Source organism: Polypterus senegalus, chromosome 17 (genome assembly GCF_016835505.1).
Source record: "Polypterus senegalus isolate Bchr_013 chromosome 17, ASM1683550v1, whole genome shotgun sequence".
NCBI lineage: Eukaryota > Metazoa > Chordata > Cladistia > Polypteriformes > Polypteridae > Polypterus > Polypterus senegalus.
The window spans coordinates 91,000,662-91,011,825 of NC_053170.1; the positions used below are offsets into that span (position 1 = coordinate 91,000,662).

Sequence of the window (11,164 nt, forward strand, 5' to 3'; positions counted from 1 at the left end):
ATAATAAGAGAGCCAAAAAAGTTGGAGAAGAGGATTGGGTGGGGTCTGGTGGGGCTAACACGTCAAAAAAGTAAAGAGTGAGGGAAGGAGGCCCAGCAGAAGGTCACATGCACACATTTACATTTATTCACTTAGCAGGGGCTCATGGAAGAGGTCAACATAATCGAGTAAATATCAGTCTGGGGGACTCTTCTGGAACAAGTGTGACACAACATTGACCGTCACAAGTTACCAAGCTGGTTACGTTTGGATCCTGTTACTGCCAGAAGGGGCCCTTAACCTGAAAATTAGTTGAGGGGTACTGTACAATGACTGACCCTGTATTCTGACTCGCAAAGGTCAAGCAAAAAGACATTTTCCCCTTGGAGATTGAAAAAAAGCATATCATCATCATCATCGTTTTCTTAGTTACAAAAACCTATCAAAGCCATCCTGAATTAGACAGACTTTCACAGAACAAGAAAATCCTCAAACACTTCTTAAACACACAGAGGGAGTCAGCAGTTCAGAAAGAGATGGACAGCTCCTTCTACCAGCTAAGAGCTACACACGAAAAGAGCCTGGATTGAGATTTCATGGCCACACAGAGCGTGGCATCACTAGATCTGAGTGTTTGAGAAGAGGGCATAGGACCTCGCAAGTGCCTCCATATTAATTGGTGCCAACCCACTGACTAATCTGTAGACAAGCATCAAGGACCGGAACCTAACAAGTGCTACTACAAGAAGTCAATCTGGCATCCTGAAAAGAGGAGGCACGTGTGCCCACCTCAGCTGGTTGAACAGCAGACGTGCCGCTGCATTTTGAACCATCTGAAGCAACTTGGGTGACACATGCTGTTACTCCTGCCAATAGTCCAGACATGACTAGACCAAACCCTGGAGCAGGACTTGTGCTGCCTCTTCCACCAGATATGGCCTCGTCTTGTGGATGTTATAGAGATGGTTTCTCCAAGACCAAGCGACAGTTGCAACGTGGTCAGTGAAAGACAGTTAATCACTGATCACCACCCCAAGGTTGCGTACTGACTTGGCTGGTGTTTGTGATAATGAGCCGAGCTGGACAGAGATGGGGTGTTGAATGCAGTAGATGAGATAACAAGGAGGTCCGTTTTTGTCAGTTTGAGCTGGAGATGGTAATCCTTCACCCATGTTGAGATATCAGTGAGAAATGCCAAGATTTTAGCTTGGATGGAATGACAGGTACAGCTGCATATCATTGGCATAGCACTGATATGAGAAGCCAAGAGACCGGATGATAGAGCCTAATGAGGGTGGTGTAGAGAGATGACGAGAGGACCCAGCACTGATCCTTGGGGCACCCCTGTGCTTGCCTGGCACACATCTCTGCCATCTCTCCTAGCCAGGACACTTAGTAGAATGTGCACAAGAGGCACATCTTGGACCATTTAGATCCCCATTTAGGAAAGCAAACCCCTCAATATGCAATTTGCGATGCTTGGAGAAGACAGCATGGCATGAAAATCAAAGTTAGTTCCATTGGCATTGTGACATGCAGGCTTTGTGTCCCTGTAAGAAAGTGACGCATAGCTTTGAACGTTTCAGGAACTGACTGATGGCACTCATTATGCAAGTTATGTCTGATATAACGCCAGCAGATTTCACTTCTGCCTAATCCGCTGTAATGTGACCTTGCGGTGAGGATAATGGCATGGAGATATGGGGCTGACTCATCTTACAGGATTACACCTTTTCTGCCTACCACTGCTCTGCTCTTTTCTGGATTCCTAATCACACTGGGCAACTTAAAGTTCAGGGCTCAACTGGAACGTTTAACTGTCAAGAAATAAGACTAAACGCGGATTCAAGTGTTTGATGTGTGAACCCAACGTAAAGCGTACTCTCGGAGTGCAGTATCAGGCCTCAAAGCAAAGCTCACAGGACCCCCCTTGGTATTCTGATGATATTGCGCCTTCCCCTCAGTTGCATCATAAACCTTGTACAGTCAATACGTATTGGTAACATATCAAAATGTTTTTTTCTCTGCCCAGTTCCCCAACTTTATTTTACAGTCTGCCCACAGCCCCAATAATGCTTACCGTTTTCAAGGTATCTGGATCTCGATGATAATCTTCTTCGCCCTCCCATGTTGGGTAAAATTTAAAGTCTTCAGGCATTAATGGTTTTCTGGTCCTGTTGACATTTTTTGTTGTTGCCATCTGAGGGCTCCTCTGGGTCCTGTTGACCTCCAATATACTGTCTGGACTATGAACGGTGACATCCTTGGCACCAAAGGACATCTTTTTTCGTATTTCATTGCACCTGTTGATAGATGAAATGCTGACAGATTACACAGAAGGAGGCTATGACCACTCGCAAGGGACACACACAGTTTGGCAGACCCCTGCACTCGTCACATCGAGTAACATCCTTTGGGTTGGAATGAAGGACACCTCAGACTCGGTCACCTTAGTGTGCAGCACGGGAACCTCTGCCATGGTGCAGTTGTGCAAAACTAAAGGTCTCACCTCGATGATTTAATGTATTATTAAGATGTTTATAACAAACTCAACTTAACTGGTGTTTCTCAATGTTCTATGGGATGCTCAGTGCCGTTTCATTTGACAGTATGTGAATTTTTCTTTGCTGCCATTAGACTAATTTTAGGTTGCTCGGACCCTTAGTGTTCTCTCCATACCTTTGCAAACGTGCAATCGGAACTGTTCAGCGTAAATGGTAGAGCTCCCTTAAAATGACCCATTGGTTTTATTTTTTTTTTTTTTCGTGATGCAACTTAAAGCATACGTGAATTTGTACATCTCTCCGGTTTGGAGTACTCCTCGTCATTATCATAAATCACGCCGACTCCTTATGTACAATTCGATTTATCACTTTGTCCATTGAATGAAAATTGAAAACGAATGACTGCTTATTTGTATTTCTGCTTTCGATATTGAATATTGTATATTGAGATAGCTTGTCACACACGTGCACATAGGGGACAGCTGAAGGGCTCTAGTGACTGTAATTCTACCACCGCTCCAGGGGTTGGCGCTGTGTCCTAATGACTTTTTCTCTTCCTCCCTCAATAGACCGGATGATTGATGGCTATAACACCTCTGATGTTAATTCTGGTGTCTGTCCACCTGGACTGAAACCGGAAGCTCCTCCATCTTTGCCAGTCTTATCCTGAACTTGCGCCTGAAGAGATGTTGCCACAATTATTAAATGTTTTTTTTTCTTTATTTTGCAAATCAGTTATATGGTGTGACCAGGCAGGCACCCCATCTCTTTATCGTTGTCTTCTCCTTTGTCTTAAAATCTCTTCATACTTTCGTCTGGTGGCACTACTGTGTGACAGTCCTGTATGTTGATTGATCTTCCTTTTGTGTTATTTATTTGACTGGCATTTTGTTATCACTGGCACTGGTAGTAAAATGACTGCGTTCCCATGACACTCTAATGATCTTTTTTTCCTGCTGACATATGCTTGTTGCCGTCTTCCACCTCACACTGCTTGTTTGTGATTACACTCAACACCACCTGCACTCACATTTCCCCAACTCTGTGAGCCGAGCTGATCCAAGCTGGGATCTTCCTGTTATGGGCACACAAGGTGCCAGAGAATTATTGTGAATGGAAACTGACCAGGAGATGAACCGAAGGCAAGAACTCATAGCCAAAGGACAAAGAGAGGGTGAAAATACCAGAGTCAGGCAGAAATCGAGCAACCAGCTAAGACAAAGGTGAAGATCAAAACCAAAGAAACAAACCGAGTGCTAGGGCCTGCTTGTAATAGAAACTAACCGACACTAAAGCAAAACAAAAGAATGTTTATATCCATCGAGAATGTAAACACCACCACATGTATAGATAAGTTTCCTGTGACATCCTCTTCACAATGATTGCAATTATGTAACCAGAAAACTGTTAAATAAATAAAGATGGTAATAAAAAAACAGCATTTGGGCTTCAAATGCAAAATAAACCTCAGAATAGGATTCTACAGAATAAAACCCCCAAATACCACAAGATTACATACAAAGATCTGTGTAAACACTACAGCTTCCCAAAACCGCTGGTGGCCATGAACAAACACCAGTGGATTTACATGGGCGGTGCTGTTAAAGCGCTCAGTCATCAGTCATCACCCACTCACACGGGACGGCTCCGCCCTCTCTGACAGTGTCTCTCTCTCTCTCTCTCTCTCTCTCTCCTTCTCTCTTTCTCTGTCTCTCTCTCTCCTTCTCTCTTTTTCTCTTTCTCTCCATTTCCCTCCTCTCTCTCCCCTCTGTCTCTCTCTCTCTCTCGATCTTCCTCCTTCTCTTTCTCTTTCTCTCCCTCTCTTTCTCTCCATCTCCCCCTTTCTCTCTCTCTTTCTCTCTCTCTCTCCCCCTTTCTCTCTCTCTCCATCTCCCCCTTTCCCTCTCCCCCACTCTTTTTCTCTCCCCCCTCTCTCCCCCTTTTTCTCTCCTTCCTCTCTCTCTCTTTCTCTCACTCCCCCTTTCTCTCTCTTTCTCTCTCTCTCCCTTTCTCTCTCTCCATCTCCCCCACTCTTTTTCTCTCCCTCCTCTCTCTCGTTCCCTCGCTCTCCCAGGTCTGTCAGTATTTTCACAGCTAATGCTCTGCTCATTGAGAGGTCAGCTTCTCAAGTTTCATGAAAAATGCTGTGCTATAAATTGCTATCAAAATGATTTATTATTTGAATGTTCCATGGGAGATAACATTGAGTTTCCACATTGAAGTGACGTGCATGAAGATAGGCCTACTTATGGCGCACCTTCCCTGTCCAGGTGAGCATGGTTCTCCTTCATGCGCTGCTCTGACTTTCTGGAAGCACTTCTTTAACAATATTTTACCAAAAGAGTGCACGCGTTTCCCTCATTGTGAGCACACGACAGGATTAGGCGACGAGGGTAATGTGAGATTTTTTTCATGGGCATTTTTCTATTGTTTGCTGTGGCCTGGTGTCGCTCACCACAGACGGCCTTTCTATCAGAAACTTTCTTATCCGAGCACATCTCTCCAGTTTTGATGTCACTACACTGGTTACCTGTGTCATTCAGGATTAACTTTAAAATACTGCTTATGGTTTATAAAGCCTTAAATAATCTCGCTCCATCTTATATATCGGAATGTCTGACACCTTATATTCCAAATCGTAACCTCAGATCCTCAAATGAGTGTCTCCTTAGAATTCCAAGAGCAAAACTTAAAAGAAGTGGTGAGGCAGGCTGCCTTCTGCTGTTATGCACCTAAAATCTGGAATAGCCTGCCAATAGGAATTCACCAGGCTGATACGGTGGAGCAGTTTAAAACACTGCTGAAAACATATTACTTTAACATGGCCTTCTCATAACTTCACTTTAACTTAATCCTGATACTCTGTATGTTCAATTCATCATAGTAACAATTCATGGTGGCTCTAAAATCTATACTCCATACCATTCTTTTTCTGGTTTTTCTTCACCTACTCAAAGCTTCATGATGCTCCAACAATGATGGACTAAAAGCCAGAAGTCTACGTGACCATCATCATCAAGTCCTTCCAAGAGAGCCCTAAATCCAAAGAGGACTGTTTCATTTATGTTAGTAGAATGCCCAGAGGTGGCTGGGTGGTCTCGTAGCCTCGGACCCCCTGCAGATTTAATTTTTTTCTCCAGCCATCTGGATTTTTTTTTTGTTTTTTCTGTCCCCCCTGGCCATTGGACCTTACTCTCATTCTATGTTAATTAATGTTGACTTATTTTGTTTTCTTGTTGTGTCTTTTATTTTTCTATTCTTCATCATGTACAGCACTTTGAGCTACTGTTTGTATGAAAATGTACTATAGAAATAAATGTTGTTGTTGTTATCTCTGTTCTTCATGAAAACGTTAGACTAAAAAATATTCCTGGTCATCACTGCACACTGCATGGGGCAAACAACAGATAAACTTTTTGAACTTTCCTGATTCGAGTCGCTCACACATCCTGTACACACAAAATCAGACTTGAAAGACACTGCGTGGAGTAAAGGTCTCCATAAATAAGGTGGTCTCGATGTTTTTCTTATTTAGAGAAGCACAAGTGGCAGCGCTGGGGAGGTAAAGTGAAGCCCAACCACCTGCTGCTGCTTCAGGACATCTTGGGGCCCGAGCCACTTTCAGAACCGTCACATGGGGGACCTCAATGTGGATGAAGGAGCTCAGGTGGCTCACCTATAAATGAACTAACTAGGAAACTGCTCTTCATAATCCAGCTTGGATGTTTTCCAACAAATACAAAATCAGATATTCATTTTTTGAATAATTTGTTCAAAAGATATGCATTACAGGACATCCAGAGCATAACACCTTACAGTTGAACATTTCAAGAACAAACAATAAAAGCAACACCTTCAAATAACCTTTAAGTTGACTTCTGTTTGCGTTTCTCATAGGGACTGTTTAGAAATTCACCCGAGGCTCTCCCTCCCATCTTGATTAAAGTCATAAAGTTTATTCATACATAGCACTCCTCATTGAACAGTGACTCAGAGCTCTCGTACAAATGTATTCATGTAAACCACGACAGAAAAGTACAAACACTCATTGCATTAATACTTGCACACGTACTGCACTGATTTAAATCGACGGCCGCACGTCGTCTATTGACATTCAATGGCTTAAAGAGTCCAATAGGAGCCGTAGGTGGCATCTGGAAAATGAAAAGCATTGGTGTTACCATTTATCATTATTATCAGTCCATCCACGTTGTAAACCCGCTTAGCAAGGGGAGGGTCAGAAGGAAGCTACAGCTCATCCCAGCAAGAACTGGGCATAAGGGGGTCACTGGACAAGGTGCCAGGCAAACACACATTAGGGGTCAATTCACCGTCACCAAGCCACCTGACCTGCATGTCTGTGGACTGCGTGAGGAAACCCACCCAGACAGGGGAGAACATGCAAATGCCACAGAGAGAGACACTACATGATAGATAGATAGATAGATAGATAGATAGATAGATAGATAGATAGATAGATAGATAGATAGATAGATAGAAACAGCACTATATGATAGATAGATAGATAGAAACAGCACTATATGATAGATAGATAGATAGATAGATATAAAAGGCACTATATGATAGATAGATAGATAGATAGAAAAGGCACCATATGATAGATAGATAGATAGATAGATAGATAGATAAGGCACCATATGATAGATAGATAGATAGATAGATAGAAAGGCACTATATGATAGATAGATAGATAGATAGAGTGAAAGGCACTATATGATAGATAGATAGATAGATAGATAGATAGATAGATAGATAGATAGATAGAGTGAAAGGCACTATATGATAGATAGATAGATAGATAGATAGATAGATAGATAGATAGATAGATAGATAGAAACGGCACTATATGATAGATAGATAGATAGATAGATAGATAGATAGATAGATAGATAGATAGATAGATAGATAGATAGAAAGGCACTATATGATAGATAGATAGATAGATAGATAGATAGATAGATAGATAGATAGATAGATAGACAGATAGATAGATAGATGAATGCAGCAGCATCTTCAGTGTCAGACCTGCTAATTAGTAAATAATCAATTAAATAACCAGAACACCTAGAAAAGCTCAGAAAATTAGGTTGAAAACACTGTCAACGTCGTATTCCCCATATATTACATTTTAATAAAAATCTACCAAACTTCATTTGTAATTTCTACATTGACTCCAAAACACAGAAACTGGGAAGTCACGACTCACTTAATTAGGCTACGAGTCCAATGAAAAACAGAAGTTGGTTGGAACAAAAACCTGCAGCCACAGTGGGCCCCCAGGACCGAGTTTGGGAAGTCAACGTTCTTGTTAAAGTCACCTAAGGGTTTTTCTTAATTAGCTATTGTTTGAATTCCAGTTGTATGTGCCTATGTATACAAACCATTTCCACATGAATCATAGAAAACCTTTAATATAACACACCAACTAAACAGGTTGTAGCTAATTAACTGGGTGGAGTGCACTGAAAAAAGTGTAACATTAATGTTGTTCATTCAACGTAAATTTTCTCTTTCAAGAAACTTAAGGTTAGTCATTTAGTGTTGCAGCTTGAAATATTTGGTTTCAGACCTCAATCAAAGTAAAAAAAATGTTTGTACCGAATTAAGCTATGGTGGAGGGGATAAACGTAAAAATCCTATTTCATTTAACTTCATATTTTAGGTTGTTCATGTGCTGTGTTTGAGGGGCCGCTTGTATATTCTTTCGGTCGAACTTTCCAGTTTGATGGCTTTCCAACTGTCAAAAAAGAAGAACAACTTAAAATAGATTTACTTCGGTTAAAAAAAAAAACAAGTGAATTGCACCCAATAACTCTAAATGATTTGCCTTAAATAAAAAATTGTGGGATCAATAAGCTAAAAAGAATTATATTGGTTCAGATTGAAAATATTGAGTGTGAATCGTCACAGTTTACCTGAACAATCATTCAGACGTTGCTTTACTGACATGAGTCCTGTTGCTTTAACGCAATATAATTAATTGAACAAAACATGGAACATTTTCATTCATTTTACGTCAATGTATTATGTTGTTTCAGCATAGCTTGATTAAGTTTAACAAGCACATTTAAATTATTTTGATTAAAAAACTGATGTACTTTTTATTATTTTTTTTTATGTAACATGCACTTTTTTCAGGGAAATAATAAAATAGAAATCAAAGTACAGACATTAGGAAAAACGTTAAGAATCGGGTTGCAAGGTAAATCTCAAAGTCTTTTTTTTCTTGGATTCGCGTTTGGATTTTTTCCCCTTCGAAAATCTTGCTGATGTGAATGAAGCGTTGGATGGAAGATTCCATCCGGATATGAGGACACGGAGAGAAGGTGTCATGGATGACATGGATGAGTCATAGTGCCGGACCAGAAAAAAGTGGACAAAGACATAGTCACTAAACGTAAAAAAAAAAATAAAAATCTATCGAGAAGTGGCATGCCAGAATACATATTTGGTAAATTAATTTAGAACGATATTGTGAAGTCGAATATATTGCGCAATTTGTTCAATTTGAATTAAAATTCTTTTCAGTTTTACAATTAAATATGACATGATGGAAACTTTGTAGTTGTGTTTTTATTGTATTCATGAATGCAAATAAAAATAACAATTCTCAATGAAAACAGCGTCTTCATCTTCGAGGTGGTGTCATTTTTCAGAGTGTGGACGTTGACCAAGAAATAAGTCGATCGGGCGGTTTGAAAACTCCGGGCGCCGGCGGCTCTACACCTCCACTATAGCAGAACGCCGCCGGCTCCAGTTAGGCAGCGCTTTCCCTCGAGTTTTGATTAAGGTAAAATCCAAAATATACAGTCATTACATTTTTAAAAGGATAAATAATACAGTATTACGCGTGAAATTAAGACCTGTATTTGTTTCGGCACCTGAAGTGAACTCATCAGACGCTCCCGCTTGTCGTGAGAACAGGTTACGACCTCGGGCTTCTTCTTCTACACTCTTACAATTCTTACAAGAAGTCACAGGCAAACCAGGAGTATTCTTAAAGAAGGTTTCAGAAGGTTTAGATTTGCACCAGACTCCATAAACAACTGCGAACAGATGATGACAGATTTGTGAAACACTTAAGCGCGTTCCTGCATTTGGGTGGACTCACGGGTCGAGTTGTGGGTTTCTTGATTTGTCAGTAAAAGATTAAAGATTTCTAATTAATGATTTTTTTTTTCAATTTTACGTGCAAAGAACTCTTCCCGGAATGAAATGTTTCTATTGTCAAGCAATAGATCGGCACAACTCCTTCAAGTGCCATTAAAGACCCAGCAAAAGTAAGACTGTCGCAATCCGTTTATGCGTGTGCCGATACCGAAAATGACACAGCACTGGCAGGGCCATCTTAACAGCATTATAGAACCCCGGGTAAATCAGGACACTGGGACCTACACACCCTGTTAGCAAGTCACAACATACATAAATTAGCATGGGGGACCTATATGCTCGTGGGGTTCCCTGGCAACTGCCCAGCATGCCCATGCGTTAAGTCGGCCCTGTGACACAGGCGACACTAAAAGCACTGGGCCAGTCGCAGCAATGCAACTTCAGAGCTTCAGAGACATCAAGACGTTAAAGGAACGGGGGCTGCTGTCCACATAAGTGGGCTGCACGCACACTAAAGATAGAACGAAGTCCTAGAAACAAAAAACACAATTTTATAATGGATAGTTAAAACGATACGGTGGTTGTTCTCGAAAGTATAGTTTCATTTTAATGTGTTCTAATAATAAGTCTACTGTGAATTGTTGAGCTGTGCGGTGAATGAACTCGCAAACACCCGTCATACCGGCGTTCTAACTTCCCGTTACACGTTTTCTTCTTTAGAGACGACACCGTGTGCGTATGTGTGCGTGTGTGTGCGTGTGTGTGCGTGTGTTATCTTTCTTTCGCTTCCTCTTTTTTAACACTGACATATGCAGCTTTAAAGTCAACGGTCGGATTAAAGTCATGCAAAGAGCGCCGTGATCAGCTGAGTGGTAAAGGCTTAGGCATTTCTCTTTTTTAGTTTTCTGCCACTCACCTTAAATTCTGTTGGCATATTCGAATCGTGCCCGTCCAGTAGAAATATCCCATAAAACATGTCACTGTGACTGCAAGTGACACCAGAAAGAATTTCCTTTTAAGTTTCATACTGGAAATCCTACAGGTGTGACCATTTGGGTGATTTGCTGCGCTGACGGAACTGCCTTTGATTTCAACGCAACCCTTTGTTTTATACAGTGGGTGGGAGGCCGTCGCCACTCTACACCTGCGTCAGGTGCACCGGGCAGGCAGAACAGGTTAGGAGGCGCAGGTTAACGCCTTCACCTCGTGGAGTGTGTGAGGCGACGTGGAAACGACGAGAAGGCAAGTTATGGGAGACAACGTGCCTAGCATTCTCAGAGAGAGAAATAGAGGAGAGCCGATAGTGCCTGGAAATTAGCGCGAATTGACAAGAAGAAGGCGGCTCGGCTTAGTGCGTGTCTGTAAACTGGATATGCATGCGAAAGAAAGAAAGAAAGAAAGAAAGATTTGAATCAAACTTTATTCATCAATACTCAACAAATCATTTACAATATCGAAAGTGAAGCAAACAATGAACACAATCATTCCCCAGCAGCTAATACAAAAACTCAGCCATTTGGGACTCAAGACCCTTCTCTGCAACTGGGTGT

General features: G+C 41.4%; 1 long non-coding RNA gene across 1 annotated transcript; it reads right to left on the bottom strand.

The window, feature by feature from the left end:
* Positions 1-2,116: 2,116 nt before the first annotated feature.
* Positions 2,117-10,708, bottom strand: LOC120517932. The gene is made up of 2 exons (XR_005631136.1): positions 10,531-10,708; positions 2,117-2,282 (listed from the first exon to the last, which is right to left on the bottom strand). It is a non-coding gene; the product is annotated as an uncharacterized LOC120517932 (long non-coding RNA).
* Between the last annotated feature and the right edge of the window lie 456 nt (positions 10,709-11,164).